At 36.0% G+C, this 27,748-nt stretch overlaps 1 long non-coding RNA gene across 4 annotated transcripts in view; it reads left to right on the forward strand.

Annotated features, from left to right (window-relative positions):
- The window catches only part of LOC123608660, a 501,461-nt gene that overhangs the window by 445,779 nt on the left and 27,934 nt on the right, over window positions 1-27,748 (forward strand). For all 4 annotated transcript variants that reach the window (XR_006717368.1, XR_006717366.1, XR_006717367.1 and 1 more), the window contains exon 5: window positions 13,625-13,699. This is a non-coding gene — a long non-coding RNA (uncharacterized LOC123608660). The remainder of the gene's footprint in view (window positions 1-13,624; window positions 13,700-27,748) is intronic.

The raw sequence follows: 27,748 nt of genomic DNA on the forward strand, positions 1-27,748 counted from the left end.
TTTCAATATTAGTCTGACTAAGGGTTTGTCAATTTTGATTTTCTTTCCAGAAAGCCAACTCTTGTACTCATTGATTTTTTTCTTTCCTTTTTTTTTTCAGCCTGTAGTTTGTTTATTTCTGCCTTAAGATTTATTATTTTCTTTTTTCTGCTAACTTTGGAATTAATTTGTTCTTCGCTTTCTAGTTTCTTGACATGTAATATTAGGCTGTTTATTTGAGATCTGTTTTTCTTCTTCAATATAAGCATTTATCACTTTCCTCTTAATATTGCTTTTGCTACATCCCATTAGTTGGTGTTATACTGTGTTATCATTTCCATTTGTCTCAAGATGTTTTCTGATTTTTCTCGAGATTTCATCTTTGACCCATTGGTCATTCAGGAGTGTATCATTTAATTTTCACATATTTTTGAATTTTCCAAGTTTCCTTATGTTATTAATTTCTAGTTCCATATCTTTGTGGTTAGAAAAGATTTGAGGGGTTTCTGGGTGGCTCGGTCGGTTAAGGGTCCAACTCTTGATTTTGGCTCAGGTCATGATCTCACAGTACTTGAGTTCGAGTCCCATATCAGGTTCCGTGCTGACAGTGCAGAGTCTGCTTGTGATTCACTGTCTCCCTCTCTCTCTGACCCTTCCTTGCTCGCAGTGTCTCTCAAAATAAATAAATAAACATTAAAGAAAAAAAAACAGACTTGATATGACTGAATCTTCTAAATTTATTATTTAGAACTTGTTTTGTGGCCTAACGTGATCTATCCTAGAAAATGTTCCATGTGCACTTGAGAAGAACCTTCATTATGCTGCCATTTTTATGGAAAGTTCTATATGTGCCTGTTAGATCCATTTGATCTATAATTTGCTATTTCCTCATTGAATTTCTCTCTGAATGTTCTATTCATTGTTGGAAGTGACATAGGAAGTATTCTATTATTGTATTCCTATTTATTTTTCCCTTAGTTCTATTAATACTTTATATATTTAGCTACTCTGTTGTGGGGTACATACATATATATTCATAAGTTTTATATCTTCCTGATTATTTGACCATTTTATCATTATGTATAGTACTTCTAAGACCCTTGTGACCATTTTTTATTTAAAGTTTGTTTTCTCTAATATTATATGACTTCACTCATATGAAGACTTAAAGACACAGAACAGATGAACACAAGGGAAGGGAAGCAAAAATAATATAAAGACAGAGACAGGGACAAGATATAAGAGACTCTTAAAAATAGAGAACAAACAGAGGGTTACTGGAGGGGTTGTGGGAGGAGGGGTGGGCTAAATGGGTAAGAGGCATTAAGGAATCTACACCTGAAATCATTGTTGCACTGTATGCTAATTAACTTGGATGTAAATTAAAATAAAATAAAATTAAATTAAATTAAATAATTAAATTAAATTAAAAAATGAAAAAAAAAGTTTGTTTTGTCTGATGTAAGTATCATCAACCCTGTTCTCTTTTGTTTACTCTTTGCATGGAATACATTTCTCCCTCCCTTCACTTTCTGACTTAATCTAAAACAAATCTCTCTTGTCGACAGCATATAGTTGGGTCTTTTTATCTATTCAGCCACTATTTGTTTAAAGTAATTAATGATAAAAGAAGTATGCATTGCCATTTTGTTAATTATTTTGTCTTTTTTGTTTTCTCTGTTGCTGTTTTTTCTATCTTCTTTTGTGTTTTATTATTTTTTGTTGTGATATTCTGTGATTCTTCTCTATTTCTCATATGTATCATATATATGATATATATCAAATACATATATATCAAATATCATATATATCATACATATCTCTGTATATGTATTTGTGGTTACCATGAGGTTTACATAAAACATCTTGAATTTTTTATTTTGAATTTTTCTTTCAACACTTTGAATATATCATCCTATTTTCTTCTGAACTACAAGTTTTATGTTGAAAATTTGCTAATAGTTTATGGAAGGTCCTTTATATGTGATAAGCCTCTTTTCTCCTGCTCTTTTCAAAATTTTTTTGTCTTTAACCTTGACAATTTTATTATGTGTCTTGGTGTAAACTGCTTTAAATTTCTCATATTTGGAGTTTCTTGGGCTTTTTAAATCTGGATGGCATTTCCTTCCCCAGATTTGAGAAGCTTTTGGCCACTTTTTCCTTAAATGAGCTTTCTGCCCCTTAATCTCTCTCTACTTCTGAGATTCTTATACTACCTGTATTCTTAGTTCATTTGATGGTTCCCCACAAGTCATTTAGGTTTTAGCACTAGGTTTTTCCTGTTTGTTCTCTGACTGGATAATTTCAATGACCTACCTTCAAGTTTGCTGATTCCTTTGCTTTATCAAATCTTCTATGAAACTCCATTGAATGAAAAATTCTAGAATAGTTATTGTATTCTTCAGCTTCATATTTTCTCTTTTATTGCTTTGTATGGTTTCTATCTTTTTGTTGATATTCTCATTTTGTTCATATTTTCTTTTCCTTACCTTGTATAGTTGTCTGCCTGTTTATTTTTGCAGCTCACTGAGCTCCTTTAAGACAATTATTTTTAATTCTTTGTCACATACTTCATAAATCTCCTTTCCTTTTGTGTTTGTTCCTGGGGATTTATTGTTTTCATTTGTTAATGTTGTATTTCCTTGATTCTCTCTGTTTCTTATAACTTTGTGTTCATGTTTGCACTTTTGAGGAAGCAGCCACCTCTTCCAATTTTAAGGACTGGCTTCAGCAATAAAAAACCTTAACCAGTCAGCCTGGCTAGATTCTGGGAACCTCACAAGCCTTGAGGTTCCTGGGAGATAAGTCTCTTCCCTGCTTCCTGGGAGATAAGTCTCAGGATTGTACATCTTCTTCTAGTCCTGCTGAACCAGGATACTGAGAGCCATCCTTCTTTTTTCCCTTGGGCAGTAAACTGAGATGCCGGGATACTGGACACAAGTTCCACTTCCATCCCCCTCTCCTGAAGAAGTCTCATGGTTATGCTCCTCATTCCAGTTCCTACAGATTTCATCCAGCAGCCGAGAACTGTAATGTCTTCTGAGATCCATGCCTTCTGTTGAGAAATGCGTCATCTGCTGAGATTTACAGGGACTGCTGAGATCTGCACTGTCTGTTGATTTCGTTGCCAGCTTCCAGGGATTGCGTTGGCTGCTGGGTGCTGAGCTGGCTGCTGGGGGCCACACCAGCTGCTGAGAGCCACCCATGCTTCTTCTTTGTTCTTAGCTGTTCTGAGGCATTCCAGCTATGCCAAATTCCTCACCACTCTGGGTGAAGCAAGACAGGAGAAAATTTCTCAGGCAGCATTCCAAAAGGCTATGTTGGATGCACCCTTCACTGTCTCTTTCGCTTTCAGGAGAAGTCATTGGCAAATGGGATTTTTCTTGATGTTTAACTTTGCCAACTTGGAGGAGAGGGAACCACAGGTAAAGGTCAATTGCTCTTCTTATTTATTTCAATGCAGCTGTTCTCAGTCCTGTGCTCTTCTAGGGTACTGCAACTTCTTAACTGGATTCTAGGATTTTTGTAAAGGTATTCTGGTCCATATATGGCTGTTATATCATTGTTTCTTTAGTGGGGGGCAAGGGCCAGGATTTCCTTTTCTGCCATCTTGCTGACATCAGTCCCTCTCCCCAAAATTTCTCGAGATATATTCTTGTCAGGACCCCTCTCCCACTTGTATCTGAAATGTCATCCTTCTTCACCTCAGAGTTCCTGGTCAAATAAATGTAAATTCTGTTTTCAGCAGTATTTCCTCATAGTGCTGTTTCCAGTCACTGAGTATTTTGGGGGCCCCTCTGGGCCTGGGAGAGCCAGCATGTTCTCATCGTCTCATTTGCTTACAAGGTGGAGCCTTTGGAGCCCCTCCCGAATTTGTCAGTTGACTCACTCAGAGTGAGGAAGCCTTCTTATAGAAATGAGGGCTTGTTGGGAATTTCTGGTTCCTAGATCTTAAATCTGTTAGAAGCCCTCTTTGTCTTTCTTCTGCTTTTCCCACACAGCTTCTTTTCCTATGCAGGTTTTCATACTACATTGGGTTGGCCTTGCTTGCTCACTCTGAGGCTCATAGAAATATCTTGTCAGCAACTTTTGTGATAGATGTTATTTCTTTGCTCCTAGTTGGCCTATCTCTTTTTAAGAAGAAATTGGGAAGGTTCACTGTCAGCAGTACTGCACCATCATTCCTGCCTTTCACACATTACTTTTAAAAATAACAACATTAAGTATTTAAAAGCAGCATAAAACATATATGACACAATTAAATAGCACAATACAGAAGTGCAATTTGTTCCATCAAAAAATTTCTCTGGAAAAGAGCTGCACAGATCCAACTAGAAGTTGTGAAATTTTAAGCAAAAAAGTGAAGCAATATCATGATTTGGAAGATGGATGGTGTCAGAGGCCAGAAACTTATTAATTCCAAAGGAAAGACTGGGAGATTCTACCTAACACAGAAGATTTATAATTGAATTTTGTGTCAGAAGCAATAAGTGTCAGAAGTAATCTGATAGGAGTTTGATGGATTAAGGACAGCCAGAAATAATATGGGCACAATAGGCAGGGCCCTAAAATAGTAGATCCTTGTAAACTGAAATTCAGAATACTGAAAATAATCTATGAGTGTCAAAATACTCTACCTGAATGACCTTGCCTAAGCTACTCACCCATGTGTTAATTCTCTTTTGTCCTAAATACTTTCCTATATCATTCAGATTATTGTACCACCCCACTGAATGTTCACATGGACTGGCAGTCTCCCTATTTTATAACCTTTTACATCCTGTAGTATTACATTGAAATGGTTTAGTCCAAAAGACAAAGACTACTTAATTTTATAAGAAGGTAAAATAGATAGTAACCAAATATTTGGATGTGTCAACACAAAAATAGGGAAGAAAAATATGTGTAGTAACCTAAGAAAGTTAAAGAGATGTGCTTCACACCAACCTCGCAGGTGGAAATTACCAGTTGTTTAATTTACTTGTTTTACTGGGGAGGGAAGTGAATAATCCATTATGTAACAACATCATAGCAGACTAGTAAGTAATCTATATTTAAAAATCATAACATCTAGAATCACAAAGATAAATTTGGAGGATTGTAGGTAGACAATACAAGAAGATCCCATTAAGCAAGCAGTATTCCAGTGTATAATAGTTCTGTCTAAAATTTCAGAAAAATCAGATAGGATAGTAATGTCTGGTATTGAAGTTTAAAGTCATTGTAAGCATTGTCATTTGGAGTTTCAAAATCAGTATGGACCTGGCTTTACTTCAATTTTAAAAAGAGTTGTATAAATGACTTATATTTATTTTATTTAGCAAAATTGCTCACATAAAATTTTCACTCTGATAACTTCTCTCAATATTAAGAGGGCTCCATATGAATGTTAAAATTGGTTCACTAATCTTATCATTACATATATTTCTAAAATGCAAGCACCCACATGGAGTTAGCATTAAAACTGATTATAAAAAATTTTTGATTCATTGTGCCAAATGATGTATTGATTCTTTATTCTTCATCGTTTCCTTATTCCTCAGTAATTTATATCAAAATTGGAAAAGCCCATGAGATTATGATTAGTATGTGTATGTGGAGGAAATACTATATACTATATCTCTTCCCAACTTTATGTTCAGTGATATCACATTGGTAACTTGAAGTCAGCCGTAGTGGTATTATTTACACCCCCAAAACCAGCAAATGCCACAGACAGGTTCCTTCCTTTCTTTCTCCCATAACCTTCCTTCCTTCCTCTCTCCCTTCCTTCCTTTCCTTCTTGTGCTAGCAAAGTAGTTGTTAAACATTTACTAACAAACCACTAGTGGTTGTTAGTGGGGACCAAGAGTATGATAGCAAATGACAACAATTAATTGCCAAAGATGAGGTTAACATATTTACCATAAAGAACCAAAAGGATATATCAGTAATAAGAATTTCTTGGTTTTCAGGGATTTCTGACAGTGGCAAATTGTTCCTGGTGTCCTTAGAAACAACATAAATGGTCATTCAACTAGAGCATTGTATGATCTGTATAATAGAAAAAAAATAAAAAAAAAACCACTCTGTATCAGGTGGCCAAGAATGTGACTTGAGCTTAACAATGGAGACTCACAGCCATATAAATTTTTGGACCCAGAGCTTTTTGAATGAAGAAGAAGTTGAGTTCCTTTGAGGAAAAACCCTGCACTATCATTGCAAGTACATATAGTAAACATTCCAGGCCTTCTCCAAAGGGACCTGAAGCCACAATAGAGTGACAGTGAACTAAGAAAAAGCAAATACCCAGATCTTTTAGGTCGTACCACACACTAGCTCTGAATCTTTGACAGTCCACAAAATTTTACATTAGGCCTTTTTATTAACTTCATTATGTTGGTTGGATACTATGAATAAGAAGCGCAAGTACTTTAAATGCCGTAATAAAACATATCCAAACTAAACAGTGGGAAACAAACTGCACCAAAGTTTAGGGGCTCTCCAGCTCAATAATATTTCTAGTGTTGGGGGGGGAGGGTATATGTCTTGAATATGTTGAAATATCCCTCCAAAGTGAAAACCAAATTGGTGTACTTCACACAATCTACCTTGAAAAAAAGTGTTATGGTACTTGATATGCTTTTCTGGATTTGGGAGGAAACATACATTTGCCACATTCAACACTGCTACTTCAATGAATCAAGACTCCTCTGTAAGACTACCAGTTTCCACAGAGGAGTAGAACAAAAGAAAGCTTTGCAGGAAGTTGAGGCTTTAGAAAAAGTTGCTCTAATACTTGGATTTTTGATCTTGCCAATCCAACAATACTCAGAATGTTCATAGCAATGGGTATGCTGAATGAAATCTCTGTCATCACCAAAAGGAGAATCACAGCACAAACCTCTAGAATTTTGGAGCAATTCAGTACATTTCACTGCAGTTAACTAACCTTATTTTGGGGAACAGTTTCTGGCTTGCTATTGGGACTTGGAAAAGACTCAGCTCTGCATGGGATCTGAGATTACTGTTACTAACTGTCATCTGCCCCACTTAGCTATAGTTGGGGTGTATGTAGTAGCAATCCATCATCAAGTGGAAATGGTATATTGGAGACTGAGCTCAATCAGGTCCAAAAAGTATAAGTTGTATCAGAAGACTCAGATTCTTTTGACACTGATTCATCTTATATCACCTTCTGTCTTTCAGACTGTACCTATGATCCATTGCTGTGTTCCTTACAACTGTTTAACTGAAGAAAACAAAAACAATATCTTGAGTCCAGTGAACAACTAAGTCTGTGCAATATGCTATTATAACCTAAAAGGGGAAAGTCATAGCAGTACAGCTCCACTCAAAGGTAACCCTAAGAGACAGTGGTAAAAGAAAATCTTACCAAATGGGCATAACCTCAAGCAGAACATTTGGTTGTCCACTTTATCTGGAGTGAGAGATGATCAGAAATATGGATCTACAAAGATCTATTACCAATTGTTAATGGCTTGGATGGATGGGTGGTGACTCAGAAGGAATAGGATTGGAAGACTCGTTTCAAAGAACTCTGGGTAAGAGGTATGTGGATGGACTTTGAAAAATGAGTACAGATTATGAATATAGTTGTGTCTAATGTGAATATCATTCAAAAGGATCCACAACAGAGGCGAATCTTAATTCTAACCGACAGACTTAATTCTAACAAACTAACAGACTCTGTGGATGTGTCACTTTCTTTCCAGTTCTTGGCTAACGAGTCCATGGAAGGAAAAATAGCCATGGAGATAGGAGTAAAGGCTAAGAGTAGGTTCAACAATGTGTGATTCTCCTTATCAAGTCTGACCTGACTAATATTGCTGCTCAATGCCTAACCTATTAATAGCAGGGACCCACATGGAACCTCTCTTATGGCACCATTCCTCAGAGTGGCCATCTAGCTACCTAGTTAATTACATTATGGATTGGATTTACCTTCCTTGCCTATAATACTTGTGTAAGCACAGGCATCTATAGACTCACAGAGCACCTTAATCACTCTTATGGAAGTCTCCATAGCACTGTTCCTGATCGAGAAAATTGCATAACAAAAAAAGCCCAGCAATGGGTTCATGCTTATGAAACTGACTGGTCTTATCACACGCCTCATCACCCAGAAGTTGCTGGAGTTACTGAAAGGTGGAATAGTTCTACCTCTTTGCTGACTTAACCAGTATCCCCTTCAGCTCTAATAATTTTTAAATTTTCATGAATAAAGGATAGCAAGTAGAGCTGAATTTTGTTATGTCACTTGGAGTCAAGTAATTATTACTTCCAATATAAGTTTTGTATCCTCTTCCTCAATATATTTTAAATTCTATTTGTAGATTCCTGTCCTCCTTTGCTCCCAAACACTCAAAACTGGTTTTAATCTTTTTGCATCTGTTTTAGCTTCATTCTTTTGGCTATCTCTCCTGAAATCTGTAGCAATACAATGGTGCCACAGATCAGTTGACAGTTTTATGTAGAAATTTCATGTTTGGCAGGCTTTCACCTAGAAAAGCCTAGAGGACGTTTGTCATCTGCCAAGTGAGGTCCTCATAGCTTCTCTTCTCCCACATTCAGAAATGACATACTATGAACTTGCACCCTCCTACACTCTATGATTTCAATAAGATGCTCACCCTACTTCCCCAAGGGTTGTTGCTAATCTTAAAACTGTATTAACATTTTTCACGTTTAATTTTTTCTGTCTGTTACTCAAGTTATTTTTAAATATTTGTTTATACCCTGTGTTCACATCTCTAAGGACTTGCCATGGGAACATCTGTGATTCATGTACTTGAATGGATTTGAGGGAAAACTGAGCCAAGCAAAGGGAATCATATTTATCTGTCATGTTAAGAATGAAGGTACTTATGTGTTATTATTTTTACTCATTTTTGTATTTTTTAAGTGGAGCTTACTGGGTATCACATATTAAAACAAAACAAAACAAAGCACTTTATTGAGAAATGCTTTATTTCTTGCAAAAGTCTTATGATCTTTTGATATAAAAATTTTAACAGTCAAGACATTTTTCCATTTAAATGTGTTAAAATATTTTTTCATTACATCCAAATCCAGTAGCCTAGTATTAGTTTCATATGAAAATAAAACGCAGCCATGATAACTTTTTATGGTAAAGGCAATACATTTCCTATATTGAATATTTTAAACATTCAATTTTGTTTTTGTTAAATTTTTAAAGGGCATATATAGCTAGTAGCTGTGCTTATGGGAAGAGCATAAATAAGTGCCACAGATTTATCGCTATGTTACTTTTATTTTAGTTTTACATATAAATTAAACCTGTACTCGGGGTTTTTATCTAGTTTCAAGTGATAGAAATTGTAGGAAATATTAGTGTTAAATTGGCCCTCATTGCCAAATCTTGGCGACTGATTAGATATATTCATTATTTGAACTGCAACACTTAGAGCAAAGGGAAGCTTTAACCTGAGGATGACGGGATAATAGGTGTACACTGGGAAAATTCCCAGACCAACTGGGCCATAGGTTTACTGTAGAAGTGAGGGATAAACTACCCATACATTTTGAGGATGAAGTCTGGAATTACTCACGCTAATAGACCTGTGTATCTATCCCAACACTTCTCTGATTTTGTTGGATATAGAGAAAATTCCTTTCTTTTGGGATACGCTTGAGTATCCATAATGTTCCTGTCACTGAATTGATAAACAGTAAGGAAGTGAAGCAACTATTTGATTTCCAGGGGTCATTTGAACTATTTTCCACGGGGCCTTGACAGGGTAATTTAGAGCCTGTGGCAAGGAAAGCACTTCTCTGAGAGACCTCATTTGCACCAGGATTGGTTTAGACCTACTCTGGAAGCACTGATGCTTCATCTAGGAGTTTTCTTTTTAAAGTGGTCTAGATCAAGTCAGGAAGAGTCCAAGCAGACTTTTGCACCGTCTCTGCTTCCCCCTTACCCAATTTAACGTCCATAATCAATCATTACAATCATTTCATAAGTTCTCACCTTCCTCGCCCCTTCCTTGCTTCATATACTTGATGAGTAAACACACGACCAACTGAATTTCTCTTTTCACCTGTTCCCCACCCACAAAGTGACCAAGACTACAGAAAATGACACAACCCATGCTGCTTTTCACTTCATGGCCACAAACCTCAAATGAGCTCGTAGAGCTGCCCAGAAATTATTATTATCTTAGTCTATTCTTCTCCAGCTCTTTTCAATATCACAGACTTTTCTCATTACAATTTCAGCATGTTCTCCCCCTCATTCAGTATTTGCTTATGATCTTGCTTCCTAAACTACTGTGCAATCCGAAACAATCAGAAAAGGGCTTCCATAAACTTCTATAAGCACATCCACCCATCTAATATTCTGTACCCCCCAATTTTGCCTTCCTTCTTCAAAGTGTAGTTAATGTGTCCATGTTTTGCCCTTGGATACCTGATCCTCTCTGCTATTACATATTCGAGATACTTTTGTTGAAAACCAAGCTCTGTGCTCTGGAGCCGAAATATGTAATGCAAAGACAGAGTCTGGATATAAAAAAGGAAGATAATTTATTACTTTGCTTGGCAAAAGAGGCTGCAGTCAATAAGGCTTCATTCAAAACACCGCAAGCGCACCCTGAGAAAGAGGCTGGGGGTTTTATAGGGAAATACAGGATCAAACCAGTTTTGACAGGAATTGCTTGGCAAAGGAGGCTGCAGTGAATAAGGCTTCAAAAAACTGCAAGTCCACCCTGAGAAAGGGGCTGGGGGGTTTACAGAGAAATACGGGATCTAACCAGTTTTGACAGGAATTGTGTATGTGCTGCCGGCTTCCTTCCTCATGTGATAGGGTGGTATCCGGTTCCTGAAACAAAAGGTAGGGGAGGTTTATGGAAGGAGGAAAAAGGTTACTTTAAAATTGAGTTTCGCTGAAATATTAGGGAAGCCATTTGGGTTTTTGTTCAACTTTGTGCTTTGAAGCCATTTCAGTATCTCTGTAGCAATTCTTATCAACATTGTCCATTTTTTTCTGCACGGAGCTATTCCACCAACTGTGCTATTATTTATTCAATCTCAAAAACCTTCTCGACTTCACTTACTCCTCCAGCAACTGTCATAATCTATATATAATTTTATTGTAGTACATAGTTAGAAAAAACTATGGAAAATTATATGACCAAACTTTTAAAAGGACCATCTAAAGTAATGGAATTATTTGGGGTGCCTGGGTGGCTCAGTTGGTTAAGCATCCAACTTCAGCTCAGGTCATGATCTCAAGGTTCATGAGTTTGAGCCCCGCATCGGGCTCTGTGCTGACAGCTCAGAGCCTGGGGCCCACTTTGGATTCTGTGTCTCCCTCTCTATCTGCCCCTACCCTACTCACACTCTGTCTCTGTCTCTCAAAACGTAAATAAGCGTTAAAAAAAAAAATATATATATATATATATGTATATATATTAAAGTAATGGAATTATCAGATAATTCAAGATAATTCATTTCTTAATCATATGTGACTATAAGTTTTAGTGTCTTTAGTGTCACACATGTTTCCATGTGTGTACACATGATAGTTATGTAACCATGAAATTGAAAATATATGTTCCATTATGCTTTGAAATATAAACAAATTTAAGGAACATCATTTACAAATGCTGAGATGAGAGTTCTTTCAATTTAACAGTTTCATAAATGTAGTACCTAAATGGGGTATATCTGGATCAGATGGGGGCCACCAAATGTGGGGCGATGATCCAGTGGAAGTTGGTAGCATGGGTGGTGAAAGAATTCACCTGGGGCAGAACAAAGGAGATAGAGGTTTACGGAATACACACCAAGGGAGCAGCAGACAGGACAGCAGAGGAGGGGCTGTCTGTAAGAAGGCGATTAGAAGGGGCTCCTTTTAAGGAGGGAAGATGAAGAAGTATGGTGACCTATGGAATTTTCCCTTTTTTGCTAACTGTGCCTGGTTGTAAGTACCCCATTGGTCATTTAGGGCCAATGGATATGCTGAGGTGGGTCGCCCGGTGGACCTGTCTGTATTCAGCCAGATGGTCACCATGGCCCTGTCTACATTCCATTGCTCAACCCTGTTTGCCTGAAAGTGACTTCCACCATAAATTTATACTCTGTCAGGTTATTATTTACTAAATGACATAGGCAGGAAGGATCATTTTAATGTAATTAAGATGACTAAAAATAATAGGACACCAGTACCTCCAAGAATGAAAGCTCTTCTTAAGGAAAACAATTTGTCATCCCAAAGTAGGCCTCTTTGACAGAAGGATTGTTTTAGGCAAATTATTTATAAGAAAGAGCAGACATAGGGAGAAGCTCTGAGAACTAAGCAGAAGTTACCTGTGATGTCTAAATAGAGGATCTGTCCAATTGGATGGGGATCCCTAAATGTGGGGTGATGGTCTTGTGGGAGCTGGTGCTGCAGGTAGTGAAAGGATTCCCCTGAGGCAGAACTAAGGAGAAGGACTAAGGAGAACTAAGGAGAAGTTTATTGAATACATCACAACGGAGGAGCAGGCAGGACTGCAAAGGAAAGGCTGTCTGCAAGGAGGTAGTGGATGGGGGCTTCATTTAAAGGGGAAAGATGAGGAGCTAGCCACCTCTAGAATGTTCCCTTTTTTGGTAACTGTGGCTAGTTATAAGTAGCCCATTGGGTATTTAAGGCTTATGGATATTTTGAGGTGGGTCACCTGTTGGGCCTGTCTGTATTCAGCCAGGTGGTCCCTGTGGGCCCTTTCCACATTCCATCACTCAAGCCAGTTTGCCTCAAAGTGGCCTCTGCATTACCCTTTTGTAAGAGACATTTACATTTAGAAGGGAAATCTCCATTTCTGAGAGTGTCTCTCTCCCTGTACCAGGAAGAAGAGGATGACTAAATCTCCAGAAAATGTTATCATTGGAGAAGGTAGAAACTAAATCTTCTTAACAGTCATACGCTGGTTTACTGTGCTTTGCCTGAAAATGTCCCAAAACTGGCTTCCCATCCCCCAAAATCTAATTTTTGGCTTTAGCTAGAGATAGTATTTAAGGTGGTGGCTTGGTACATTTTGAAGAGTTACTCAGCTTCTCTGGGTATCTCCCATATATACAGCAATAAAGGGATGCAGGAGAAGACACCCCAAAAATGTGCCACTTTAGCATAAAGATTATTTCAAATTTAAAGTAATGAAAACCAGGGCTCTTGGGGGGTCTCAGTCAGTTAAGCATCTGACTCTTGACTTTTGGCTCAGGTCAAGAGCTGAAAGTTTGTGAGATGGAGCCCCATGTCAGGCTCTGCACTGACAATGCGGACTGCTTGGGATTCTCTCTCTCTCTCTCTCTCTCCCTTTCTCACTGCTCCTCCCCCATGCTCTCAGTCTTCTCTCTCTCAAAATAAATAAACTTAAAAAAAAAAAAGATTCTCTCTGTCTCTGCTCCTCCCCCAACTCTCTCTTTAAAAAAAAAAAATGTAATAAAAACTCAGCAGATGCAGGAAAGGTGCTCTCCCACCCCCATAACTGCCTAAATTTACATTGGAAAGGAGAGCCTGCAACAGGAAGAGAAATATTAACAGGCCCCCTGTACTGAAGGAACTCATCTGAATAATAGAGCAATCTTTTTTCCCTGAACATCTCCTTTCACTTTCTTGCTAATGAGTTTTCTCCCTTTTGTGTAGGCCCCTATCCCTTTCCTTGGATCATATAAGGTTCATGCTGCCTCACTGTTAATTTCACATCTGTGTGGATTCCAGGTATGTATACCTATTAAATTTGATTTTCTCCTATTAACCTGTCTTATGTCAATTTGATTCTAAGTCCAGCTAGAAGGACCAAAGGGCAGAGGAAGGTCTTCCTCCCTGACAGGAAGTATACATGTTACTAAATTTCCGTTTGTTTTTTTCCAGTTAATCCGTCTTTTATTACATGGAGGTTTCAGCCAAAAACCTAGAAGGGTAGAGGAAAAATTATTTTTCTGTCTCTATAATTCTGTGAAATAATAAGACAGGTTTTCTTTGAAGAGTTAACATGGAAATTTTGTCTTTATTATTACAATATTATCATCAAAAGGAAATGGCTTGTTTGTTTTGCCCTGAAGGTCAATTATTTGTGATACCCTCCAGTACCATTTAATTTAAACTAGGCTTATAGTATAAGAAACTAACACTGTTCCAGGTTTTACTAGCACTTGTTGCAATTAAAAATCTGTAACTACTATTTATTTTCAAATGCTGAAAAAGGTTAAGAATTACATTATCTTCTTAAATTGCATTGTTTTTGAAGGTTTGTATCAATCCTTAATTGTTACTTCAAGTTCAAATCATGAATGAAGGCCAAATAGGCTTTATTAAACACACATTTGAGACTTCCCTTGACCAAACACATCAGGAACACTTGTATTATGACTTTGAATAGTAATCTTGGATTTATGTTACCTTAACACTTTTAAGTGTTTACTTGATTTTTTATGACAGCTGTCTACACATAATTCAAGTAACTAAAACATAAAAACAATTAGCTTTATTCACAGCAAAATAGAAATCTTTGTGGAGCCCTGTCCTGAGAAAAATTTGATGACTGAAACCTACACAATCATGACCTGCATATTCTGAGCAGAGAAACTCATGAGAACAGGGAAAATAAGTTTTCATGCTCTCCTGTTCTCACGACTGCATGTAAATTTACCTGAAAAATAAACTGGAATGTATTAGGAAGATATATGGTATTGTACTATTAGAGACTATTTAGATTATTATTTCACATAAAAAATGAGAACATAATTTTTTAACTATTTTTATGCTCCAAATATGATCTACTAATAAAATGATGTGTACATGTGAGTATTACTACTAAATAATTGCTGTACAGTATGATCTTAAAAAATCTCATTTGAAAGATGTTTAAGGAAGCAACTGTATTCCTGTGTGATCAGTTTATTTCTTCTGAGTAATTCCATGCTATTAAGAAGCATTATTATAAATGCAAACATAATTAGCATCTTGAACATGTGTGCTACAATTAACCAATGATACTGGATCTGAACACTTGTGATTTCACTAAAAACAAGTGGAAAATGATTTATATAGCAAGTCTCTAAGTGCTGTAGTAAGGCTTTATTCCAAATTCCAATTCTATATTTTTGTCATTGTTGCTGTTTTTTTTTAATTTATTGCTTTCATAATGTAAATAGAGCATCCCAAACCATACAACATTGGGTGACAGTTTACTAGGGAACATTTTAATACATTTTCTTCAGGAGAATTCTATAACCTTTATCAGACTGACCAATGATAATTAAAATTTAGAAGTAAATGCTCAGAGCTAGACATAAATATGAACAGGAAGGAAATAGAAAAAGAACCATTCGGGGCGCCTGGGTGGCGCAGTCGGTTAAGCGTCCGACTTCAGCCAGGTCACGATCTCGCGGTCGTGAGTTCGAGCCCCACGTCGGGCTCTGGGCTGATGGCTCAGAGCCTGGAGCCTGTTTCTGATTCTGTGTCTCCCTCTCTCTCTGCCCCTCCCCCGTTCATGCTCTGTCTCTCTCTGTCCCAAAAATAAATAAACGTTGAAAAAAAAAAAAAGAAAAAGAAAAAGAACCATTCTATGCCTCTGTGGAAGAATATTCTTGCTTCACCTAATATTAGTGGACCCCATGCTCCTTTGATAGTACACATTTTAGATATGTTGTAGAGCAAACATGAATGAGTGAAATAACCCATTCAACTCTCATTAAGTATTATGTTCCTTTCCACTTTAATCTTGACCAGACTTCATCCCAGAGTAGTCCTCAATCATGGCAGTGCATCTGAGTCACTTGCAAAATTTTGCCAAGATTGACTAGTCCTTAGTCAGTCCTGAAGTTTCTGATGTGGGCACTTGGATCATATCCTTATTTAGAAAATTACTTTTACCTCTACTCTACTTTATCCATGTGTGACGCTTTGTGAAAAAAAAACTTCCAACATTTTTACCGAGTTGGAAACAGAAGGCCCAATGTTTGCTTCCACTTTGGGTAGGATCAAATATGACCCCAGTAAGTCCTCACTCATCACTCTCAAACAGTATTTATGTAATGACCACAAGAGTAAGCCATCACATCAGGAAATTATTATGCAATCAAATTAATCCACCTACACAAAAATCTTTCTGAGATCTAGTTTGTATTTTGCACCATTCCAGAAGGCATTAAGAAGAAAGGAGCAAACACATTTTAAGAGAAATAATTCTTCAGTGGGTCTTGATAACTTTCAATCTAATGAGAATAGTTTCAGTGTTACTTTTCACCTTTTGGCAATGGCCATTTAAATAAATATCTAAACCAACTCTGCTGTTATGTAGTATCCACGAAGGCATCTTTTGAGCTTTAATTTGATCATATTTACTTTGGAGATTAGCAGGTGAAGACATTTCTATTTTTGCAGACAGATTCACTAAACAATGTACCATGTGGGGAAAAAAACACTAAGTTTTATAAATACATCAGTAAATGCAATCAACATATATTTCAGGCGGTCTTACAAATGTCTTACATGCTTTTCCATGCTCTAGGCTATTGGTCCACCTCTCCGTCTCTGACGTTTGAAGAACCTGTTTTGAGAATACCATTACATGGGGGAGTAATACATGGGGGGTATTGAACAAAGTCCAGACCATTCAACCTTTGCAAGACATAAGCTGTATCTGCCCACTTGGGTATATTCTTTACCTCTATTCACTACTCCATTATTTCTCTTTAGTCCTACAGGGAGGTTTAAGGATGTCCTAGCCTGTATTACAGCTCAAATAAAGCATATTCTCTGGAAGAACTGCTGCACTTGATGTGAAAAATGTTGGGGTTCAGAGCCAATGTTTAAGAAATAATTCTTGAGGCATCTTCCATGCAAAAAGGGTGATTTTATTAAAGCATAGGGACAGGACCCATAGGCACAGAGAGCTGCCCTGGGGTTGTGTGAGGAGTGACTTATTATATACTTTCAAGTTGGGAGGGAGTTAGGGATAGCATAAGTCTCTATGGAATTTGGAAGCAAGGTTTCCGGGACCTTGAGGGGCTAGCTGTTGTTAGGATAAGGTCATTTACTACCGTCTAGTAAAACTTCAGTCATGAGACCCTTCAGATATATATCAGTGGACCATATGTTTGGAAGATGATGGCTAACATAGCTTGGGGAGTAGAGATAAAGGAAGTTTCCGAGGGAACTTTTATATGTTAAAGGAGACTTACAGGATTCTGGAGGCCGGGCTAATGCTGAAATTGCCTTTGCCCTTAGCAAACTATTAACATGGAGGCAGTTGAGTTCCTAGAGGAAGGACTAGGCACTTACCAGCGTCTCAAGGACTTACCAGTGGGCAATAGATTGTAAGGAAATATATATATATTTTTCTCTTGCCTTTGTTCTCCACATCACACTCAACTGAGTTGTGAATTCCAGTGATTCATAATTGTGCACCTGTAACAACAGAGTAAATTAAATAAAACATAATTTAAAAATAAAAGTAAACATGCCAATGAATTTTTGAGGTGCTGCTGATGATCAGTGATGATCAATTTTATATTGAAGTGGCTGGGAGGAGATATTTGAGATGGGCTGGGTTGACATTGACATTGCAATTTTTTGTTAAGTGGTTTAAGAATTCATGATCTTGGTCCAGGGCTGGTAACATTGTGCCATTTGCTTCTCCCTCACAAAAAAATGGTTCTTGATAATGTTCAAAGCAGTCAGGGTAACATGAGGGTTCTCATGAAGTTGCAAAGCCTCAACTTTCTTAACTACAAGTATGTGAAAAATAGATCAAAACTCTTTGATGGATGAGGGCAAAATATTTAGAGTTATATTTTTTTCAAGATTATTATCCAAATTAGTTGTGTGGGAATCTATGTTGTTTGCAAACATATATCATCACCTATGCAATAGAAATCATTTCTTTACCTATTTTTCAGTGATGTTCAAAGAATGAGAGGAAATAAATACAAATCATCCATATTTAAAAGAACATAAAATAAAATGAAGCACCATTTGGGTTTTGCTATAGAATGAGGTGTTCATCTAGGTGAATAATATAATCAATCAACTTTCTTCCTTTTTGTATTTAATAGAAACATTTAAAAACTGCATGCATTACATGCTCTCTACAACAAATGGATTGTGGAACACTTTGTACACTTCAAAGTATCAATGTCATCATTAAAAATATGTTCTTATTGTTTGTACTTCAATGGAAAGATGTCCAAAGGGACTATTAGACTTCTAAGACATTTTGCCTCTATGATTCTTAAATCTGTTTTGTATAATTTTCTTTTTCTTTTCTCTCACATTTATGCAATGAACAGTTTTTTTTCACTGCATGTGTACCTGGTAACTACTTTTAAAATCTCTCATCCATTAGCACGTTTGTACTATGCTGCTCCAAATCTACTGTGAGCTGGAAAAAGAGAGTTAATTTTGCTAAATATGTGGCCAAATAAGAGAGAACATATGTTAATTAAAAACAAAAGAGCTGGGGCACCCGATTGGCTCAATCAGTGGAGCCTGTGACTCTTGATCTCAGGGTTGTGATTTTGAGCCCCACTTTGGTGTAGAGATTACTTAAAAACAAAAAAAAAAATGTTTAAACAAACAAACAAAAAGACCTGCCTATGAAATAAGAAGGTGAGGTTTAGAACTTTATATGCATGCTATTTTTGTTGACCCTTTTGTTATCTCATTTTCTAGTTTATGTTTCTCAACACACTTTTCTATAGGTGAAAATGTTCTATATATTAAGTTCTATTTTATTCAACAATCTCTGAGGTCACATTCTTTTTAGCAAAACATGATGTTAAGCCCTCTGAATGATGGAAATATGACAAAAGCAATTACACAAAGGGTTTATAATAAGGACAGAGATAAGCTTTCTTAATAATAGAATATTTATTGAGTTATTATAATATATAATGCCTTCTTTCAGGAGGTTACAATCTGTAGACAGGAGGTTACAATCTGTGTCTCTTAACCACAATAGAGAAATATTAAAATAGACATATAAAATAGTAGTCTGAGGAGGATATATAAGAATGAAGATAAGCAAGTAGAATTTTAAATTCAAAATGAAAAGTGAGGATATTTTAGTCTTAAGGATTAATTCAGAAATTCATAGAAACAGCCTAATCAATGTACAATTAAGTGATCTCTCTTTCTAGCTGTGCATATCCCATCTATAAAGACTACAATTTGGCCACCTTTCTTTTACAAACCCTAGCTAGATATTTTGAAGTATTTGCTTTTTGTTAAGAAAATGAACTCATTCATATTCATTATAATTTTCCCATTAGCTCAATATCTTCTACTACAAATTTTTAATTAGATTTTTAAAAAAATATATTTGATTGAGCAAGTTTCTTTTTAAATTTTTTTTTTCAACGTTTATTTTATTTTTGGGACAGAGAGAGACAGAGCATGAACGGGGGAGGGCAGAGAGAGAGGGAGACACAGAATCGGAAACAGGCTCCAGGCTCTGAGCCATCAGCCCAGAGCCTGACGCGGGGCTCGAACTCACGGACCGCGAGATCGTGACCTGGCTGAAGTCGGACGCTTAACCGACTGCGCCACCCAGGTGCCCCAGAGCAAGTTTCTTTTTAATTACATCCTCACTAATTTATAAGTTCCATCATGTACCTCTATTTGACTACTATTTATCATTCTATCTTTAAAGGAATATTAAGTCTGTATTTTTATACCATTACATGTGAAGAATATCCTTCTTTATGAGGCTGATTTACTTACTTTCTTCTCTTTTCACCATTGAGATGAAACTTTTATATGGCTTTGATTTTCCCAATGATGTTTAATTGCAAAAACTTTAGGACTTTTAGTCTAAGTTAGTGTTTCTTCCCTTACTTTAGTGTGTGTGTGTGTGTGTGTGTGTGCGCGCGCGCGCATGTGTGAGATCTTTAACACATTTTACAAATCCTCAGTTGTACTATTATGATTACATTCATATACATCAATCTATCATTTTTTTCTAGTTTTATTGTTCATCATTACTTAATATGATCTTTGTCTTTTCTATATTGGAAATTTTTCCTGATTTAGTTTAATTAGAATAGTTTCCTAATGATTTTCCTCATGTAGGGGACAGAGGTGACATCCATTCTGAGTCCTTCTATGTTAACAAAATCTTTCTTCAGCTCCAAAATGGGACTACTCTGGGTGTAGACTGCTTGCACTATTGCACTGTTTTTCTTCACTGAGGTCTATAAGTTTTGCTCATTTAGATTCTAGCATTGTAGGTAGTAAATTAAAACATGGGTTTAATTTTCTTAAGTCAAATACTCTTTCTGCCCATAAGCAGTATGTATTATTTACAGTCAGGCTTAGCTTCAAGGAATATAGTACAGAAAAATAATAGCTTAAAACAGTAGATGTTTGTTTTTCTCCCATGTAAAAGAAATGGGAGATGAAAAGTCCAGTGATCTCTCTGTCTAGATGTGTATATCTCATCTAGATATACATGACTCATGTATACCTATCATGAGTATGTATCATTTCAGAGACTGGAAGTCTTTCATGCGTTTCTCTAGTATCCCCTAGAAGACAGATCTTGTCCTTGTCCAGTGTAGCTGCTAAAGCTCCAGTTATCAGATTATCATTCCAAGAAACAAGTTGAAAAAGGAGATGAAAATGTAACTTTTTTCTTTTATGAAATCAACCTTATTAAGGTATAAATTTCATAAAATAAAATGCACCTATTTTAAGTTTTCAGGTCAATGAATTTATCTGTATGAGCACTACTACAAAATTTCAAACATTTCCATCACTCCAAAGAGTTCTCTCATGCCACACTACTTAGCTACTTGAAGCCCAGTTCAAAACAAATGCTGATCTGATTTTTATTCGTATAGGATAGTATTGACTATTCTAGAATTTCATACAAATGAAATCATACAGTATGTATTATTTTGTATCTGATTTCTTTTTCATGTAATGGTTTTTAGATTTATCAATTTTCTTATGTATTGGAAGTCTGCAGCTTTCAATTGCTAAATAGCCTTTTATTTCTAAGTTGTTCCCTTTACAATCCCCAGTAATTGTTTTTTGCCTGGTGTTGTGGTGTATCACCCTATGAAATTTAATATTCAGCCAATGACTCAAAGAAAACTCCATGCAGGTTTCTGAAGTTATTTTTTTTTTATATTTCACTCCTCTCTAGAATTTTGCTCTACAAATTTCAGATACCAACAATTTCTATTTTCTCAACTCAGTGAGATAGCTGATCTCTGAATTTTTCCTTTCCGCACTAATATCTAGATAGTACTCTCAGATAGAAAGCTGAGACAATTGTTGGACTTTCCTTCTTTTCATTCATTCTGGGGTTATAATTCTATGGTGCCTCTTATCTAATGTCTACAAACAGATGCTTCGTTATTTAATTCAATTTTCTAGTTGTCTATGTTTGGAAAGCTAGTCTGTTACTAGTTATTGCATATTGACTAGAAACTAAGAGAAAAGCCCTTACTGTTTAAGTAAACATTATGGAAGTTCCATTTAACATGTCAGCTTATATTTCACTGATCAGAACTCATGGCTACATTCAGTTTATAAAGGAGACTTAGAGATATAAGGTTCTGTTACTAAAGAAGTAGGGAACAGTGGGATTTTAAAGGCAATTAGAAGGCACAATCACATGAAGCCTATATGATTTTCTGTTTATTTTAGGTTACATACACAGGAATATTGTCAGGGAAATATATATATAAACCTTTGGGAGGATGGAAAGACAAATAAGAAGCAATAAAAATTATGACACACAAAGAAAGCTCAACTATCTAATCTAGTAATCAAAGAAACAAAAATTAAAACCACAGCCATATAGGGGCAAACATTGAAAAGTCTGGCAATAAAATAGCAGAAAGGATATGAAACAATGTAAACTCTCATAAACTGCTAGTTGAAGTTAAAATTGGTAGCACCACTTTGAAATACAATTTATAAATATCTAGTATAGATTAATATATGCATAATATATATTCCAGCCATTCCATTTCTAATAATTTGCCTGAAAGAAACTCTTTCACAGAAACACAAGGAGACCTATATGAGGACATTAATAGCAGCATTCTTTGTAATAGCCAAAAAACAAAACAAAACAAAAAAACCAAAAAACTAAGTGCACACACAAAAAGGATAAATTGTGGTATACCATTATATTTCAATCAGTGAAATACTTCATAGCAGGACAAATGAACTAAGAGCTTCCATGGACCATAAATTTCTCTGCAAACTCATGTTAGTATGTTGGAAACCTCTCAACATGGAGGTAAACTTATTGGTGTCTTGTGGCTAGCATTGGATGGAGAAATGGTAGAAACTAGAATGAGAGTTTCTTCTTCAGAGATTTAAGGTCATTAGTTTAGGAAGTTGTGTTGAGGCTACTCTACTCTCAGGTACAAATGTATAGGTTATTCTCAGCCGACAAATATAATTCTCCTCCAATGTTTCCATTTCTACTAAGAGCTAGTCACCACAAATCCACAAGAGTAGCACCTCATCCATGCTCCAAATACATTGTCACACAGATCAAATCACTCCCTTCCTCCCACATAATATTAGTATAATGCTTCTATTCATGAACTTTGTTTCAGATTCCATTGGCAGTATAAGACTTTTAAAGTACTTGGGGCTTTTCTATGTGCTATCTACCAAGATTTATTTTAAAGGTCTCAGCTATCTGCAGCGAATCTCATATATGATATTTCCTTCAGGCCCTAATAATCAGCCATGATTAGGTGAGCAGTGGGGAGTGGTAAGGGACAAGGTACCAAGCTCTTACAGAGGCTGCCATCTTCCTTCAGTTTATAAATTTATAACTCTTACTCTGCTTTCTAGTCTATAGAACATACCAAAAATAAATCATTACAGCCTCCTAAGACATCAGAGATGGCATTTAGGTTCTTACTAATATTAGGAAAAAATTGTTATTTTCAAAGCATCAATGGTATTAAAGATCCACACCCTCCTTAGTGTCTGTTTTACTGATGACATGCCTATGCTTTTTTGATATATATTCTCAGCCATGCCCACTGCCAAGTGACACTGAAGTGTCTCTTTGCCCAAGCAATATTACAGGCAATCTTCAATGATTATCTAATGATCGCTGCTTTCCCAATTTCATCCACCCTGCTTAATCACTGGAAAGATTTAGTTTTAATGTCAATAATAGAGATCTAGTTTCACCAAGAAGAATGTAGTTCACACAAATAACTACATTTTTTTGCATGCCCAATATAGATTCTCCTAAACAAAATAAATCAAAACAATAAAATAAAACCTCCCAAAGTGCAGATAATCTTCCAAAACAATTCCAAAAATACATAGCAAAACTTTATGCTATCTACCTATTGAAAATTACCAAAGGAGAGGACCAATGAAAAGAATCTGTTTTGTCCATTACTGAATAGCATTGGAATTGTTAAAAAAAATAAGCCAACACATTTTTTGAAAAGGAACATCCATTGGCATTAGCTAATCTGAATCTATCCTTAAAATTTCAAATCAAGCAAGTGAAAATAATAATCCAGATGAATTGGCAATAAAAATTAGGCAGTATGTCTGTTTTTAACATTGACAGCTCCCAATATTTCCAATTTTATGAATAATTTACATCACAAATGTGTTGAAAAAGTAAAACACACACACACACACACACACACAAAACACAATGCCATATATATTGAAAAAATAGATTTATGGAGAAATGGTATTTTGTGCACCATATCTGGAGCAATACTTGAGTCTCCTAAACCTGGAATACTCCATTCTGAATATCTTCTATTTCTGCTTCTTTTCAGAGATCTCTGAATAGTTCTGTTTTATGTTTATTTTTTAATATTTATTTAATGTTTATTCATTTTTGAGAGAGCACAAGAAGGGGAGGGGCAGAGAGAGGGAGACAGAGGATCCCAAGTGGGCTCTGCGCTGACAGCAGCGAGCCTATGTGGGGCTCAAACTCGTGAACAGTGAGATCACGACCTAAGCTGAAGTCAGACACTCAACCGACTGAGCCACCAAGATGCCCATCTGAATAGTTTATGTTTTATACTTTCACACTTTTAATATGTAATTATTATAAAATAGCAAAACATATTGATATTTAAAAAAAGCATTCTCTCAATGCGGTGGTTTCTGGACTTTGTTTCACAGTAGTATTAGTTTTAAAAACCCAGTGCCAATGCTGAACCTCAAACTTATTAAATCAGAATATGTGGGAAGCAATGCAGGTATCAACAGTTTCTAAAGATGTCCCAGATGATTCTAATATGCAGTATGGTTTGGGAATGACTGCTTTAATGTCTCTATCATGTAGTAGTTCAAATAAATGGCATTTTTATTTTACATATACATTGTTATCCCTAATGTAATGTTTCAGGAATTTCTGGGGACCACTGGGTGGCTCAGTCAGTTGAACATCTCATTCTTATAAAAAATTTTTTTTAATTTATTATTGAGAGACAGAGCAGGAGCAGGGGAGGGGCAGAGAGAGGGAGACACAGAATCTGAAGCAGACTCAAGGCTCTGAGCTGTCAGCACAGAGCGTACCACAGGGCTGGAACCCACAAACCGGGAGATTATGACCTGAGCCGAAATCAGACGTTCAACCAAGTGAGCCACCCAGGTGTCCTCGAACATCTCATTCTTGATTTTGGCTCAGATCTTGATCCCAGGGTCATGGGATCAAACCCCGTTTGGAGTCTGCTTTAAGATTCTTTCTTTCTCTACCTCTTCCCCTCTCCTCTGTGCTCTCTCACTTTCTCTCAAATAGAAAAAAGAAAGAAAAAAGGAAGATGGGGTGCCTGGGTGGCTCAATCGGTTGAGCGTCAGACTTCGGCTCAGGGCATGATCTCACGGTCTGTGGGTTCGAGCCCCACGTGGGGCTGTACTGACAGCTCAGAGACTGGAGCCTGCCTCCGATCCTGTGTCTCCCTCACTCTCTGCCCCTCCCCCACTCTCACTTTGTCTCCCTGTGTCTCTCAAAAATAAATAAATGTAAAAAAAAATTTAATTTAAAAAAAGGAAGAAATTCTTAACCAAGTGTTATGAGGTAGAGCCCAGCTATTGGTATTTTTTCAAGGTTCTCCAAATAAGTCTAGTTTTCAAAATTGAGTTTGAGAACTCTGCCCCAAAGTGCTCAGTAACACCTTTCTAGCCTACACAAATGACCAGATGCAAACAAATGATCAGGTAAAACTTAAGTAATTTGTAGGATTATTTTCATGTAATTAATTTAGTATAATATACTAAATTATTTTCAAATATTTGTTTCCTCAGGAATGTCTCTTGGAAAATTATTAATAATATATATATATATATATATATATATATATATATACTTAGATGATTATATTTTCAGTGGTGGGAAAAACTTCAAATCAACACAAGGTAAATGATCAAATGAAAAATGAAGTTAAAATTCTACTGAGAGAAATGAAGAGAAATTCTTTACAACTGTTCAGTGTGTCTTGGATTATTCCACTGCCTTTTACTGTCTGGTAGAACAGAAAGTTAATAGCTAAACAGCAAGGAAAAGGTAAGGCTTATCCAGTGAGCACAGGATTTGATGAATATGAGCTTGAAGTCAATTGAAGTCCTGAGATTTCAGCACATGACTAAACTAGCATTAAAAATGAATGCTTCTTTTTTCATAATGGAACAAAGTCTGTATGTCACCTCTAGAAATATCTGCCTTTATTTCAAACATATTTTCAATCAAAGAATTAAAGTCACTTGAATATTTACAGATAGGTAATTTGAAATCCTAGGTTTTGCAAGAAAGGAAACAGAGGTCCAAAAGATATGATTAATCTTGAGAATGCAATGTTTGTTAGTAGCTAAGCTGGGTCTGGGACCCTGATTTTCTGACTCTTTTTTTTTTTTAATTTACATCCAAGTTAGTTAGCATATAGTGCAACAATGATTTCAGGAGTAGATTCCTTAGTGCCCCCTACCCATTTAGCCCATTCCCCTACCACAACCCCTCCAGCGACCCTCAGTTTGTTCTCCGTGTTTATGAGTCTCTTATGTTTTGTCCCCTTCCCTGTTTTTATACTATTTTTGTTTCCCTTCCCTTATGTTAGTCTGTTTTTTCTCTTAAAGTCCTCATATGAGGGAAGTCATATGATTTTTGTCTTTCTCTGACTAATTTCACTTAGCATAATACCCTCCAGTTCCATCCACGTAGTCTGAGTCATCATATGACAGTACTTTCATAGGCCAGACAATGGAAGACTATAAACAGGGCACAAGCTGATGGAAAATGGAAAATGATGTCTTCCAAATTATACATGCTATCTTTATAATGCAGTTGAGCCTGAAAATCCATCTGAATTAATAAATGAATGAGAAGTAGACAATAAATCACCAAGTGATTCCTTTACACTTTGGTTCCAAAAAAAAAAAAAAGTTTATATTCTTTGAGAGACATTAGGGGACTTATTCTATTGTCATTCTGTTTCTAGACACCCAAATACAAATAGAGCATCCACTTCAGAACATGGGTGATATAGATGATATGCAACCAGAACATACCTGGTCAACTATATTGGCTTTTAATGGCAATGATTGGAATGGCTATGGCTTCTGGGGACTAGTTAATGAATACAGAGTGACTGGTTAAGGCTCTTACCTTATCACTTATTAAAGGTTTTGTATATTACTGTTAAAAAAGTTATTAAAAAGCACACAGTTACAAAAATGCTCTATAAAACAAACAAAAAATGTAATGAATAGGACAAAAAAAGCAATAAGACAAAAGGCTGACACCACTGAAAGTTTAATTGTTAAATTGCAAGAATATGCTAGGCCTTGTTGAAACAAGTATGTGCTAGTAGTTAAGAATTAAAAAGGTAGGCTTTGAAATATGAAATATTTTAAGCAAAAAGGGGAAAGGAGATTACAAGGCATTTGCATTATTTTTACAGTGCGGTTAAATAGTAATCACACTTAAATATACACAATGCTAGAATGCATCCAAGCTTTCGCATGTCAACACTCATACCATTCATGGTTTCTGAAGATTTGTAAACCATAATAAACTGCTTTCACCCTAATAAATGACACTTACAAATGTACTACATAAATAGAACAATCATGTGTTAGAAGGCATTTTTGTTTGTTACAAATCTAGCTCACTCTGTACATCATTTGGAAATTTATTTATACTTTATAGCCCTAAACACCTGATTGATTATTCTACAAAATGAATGGTTGTTAAACCATTCATAAAGTCAACAGAATTTATAATAATAATTTGGTATTAGTAAACCAAGTCCAAAGCTAACCAGGAATAAATGATAAACCTCTAACTTATATCTTTAATACTACAGTATCCTATGTCATAATAGAATTATGTGGCCATTAGTGTGGTACTTAGAACAATGTAAAATACCAACTGATACTGATGAGTATTTTCAAGTGTTGAAGACTAAAGAAGCATCAGTAGTGACCCAACTGGTAAGAACTTTTGGGCTGCTGTAGTGTTATGTTTTTCCCACTTAAACTTTCACCATGTATCTTTTGTTTTTAGATCATCAATCAGTGTGATATGAGCACTAAGTAAAACCAGACAAAATTTGTCCCTTTCAATACTCAATGGACTTTACAGTAACATGTGGTAAATATGTGCCCCATGAAATGCATCTTGATTCCAATACTCTGGTGACTTAAGGGCCTCCAGGCATCTGGTCTTCTATTCAGTTCATTAGATGGCTCATTTTTAATGCACACTTTATTTGTAAAGTTCAATTTGTTGAATTAAAATTAAATTGTAAAGTT

This window comes from Leopardus geoffroyi, chromosome B2, assembly GCF_018350155.1.
Source record: "Leopardus geoffroyi isolate Oge1 chromosome B2, O.geoffroyi_Oge1_pat1.0, whole genome shotgun sequence".
Taxonomy (NCBI): domain Eukaryota; kingdom Metazoa; phylum Chordata; class Mammalia; order Carnivora; family Felidae; genus Leopardus; species Leopardus geoffroyi.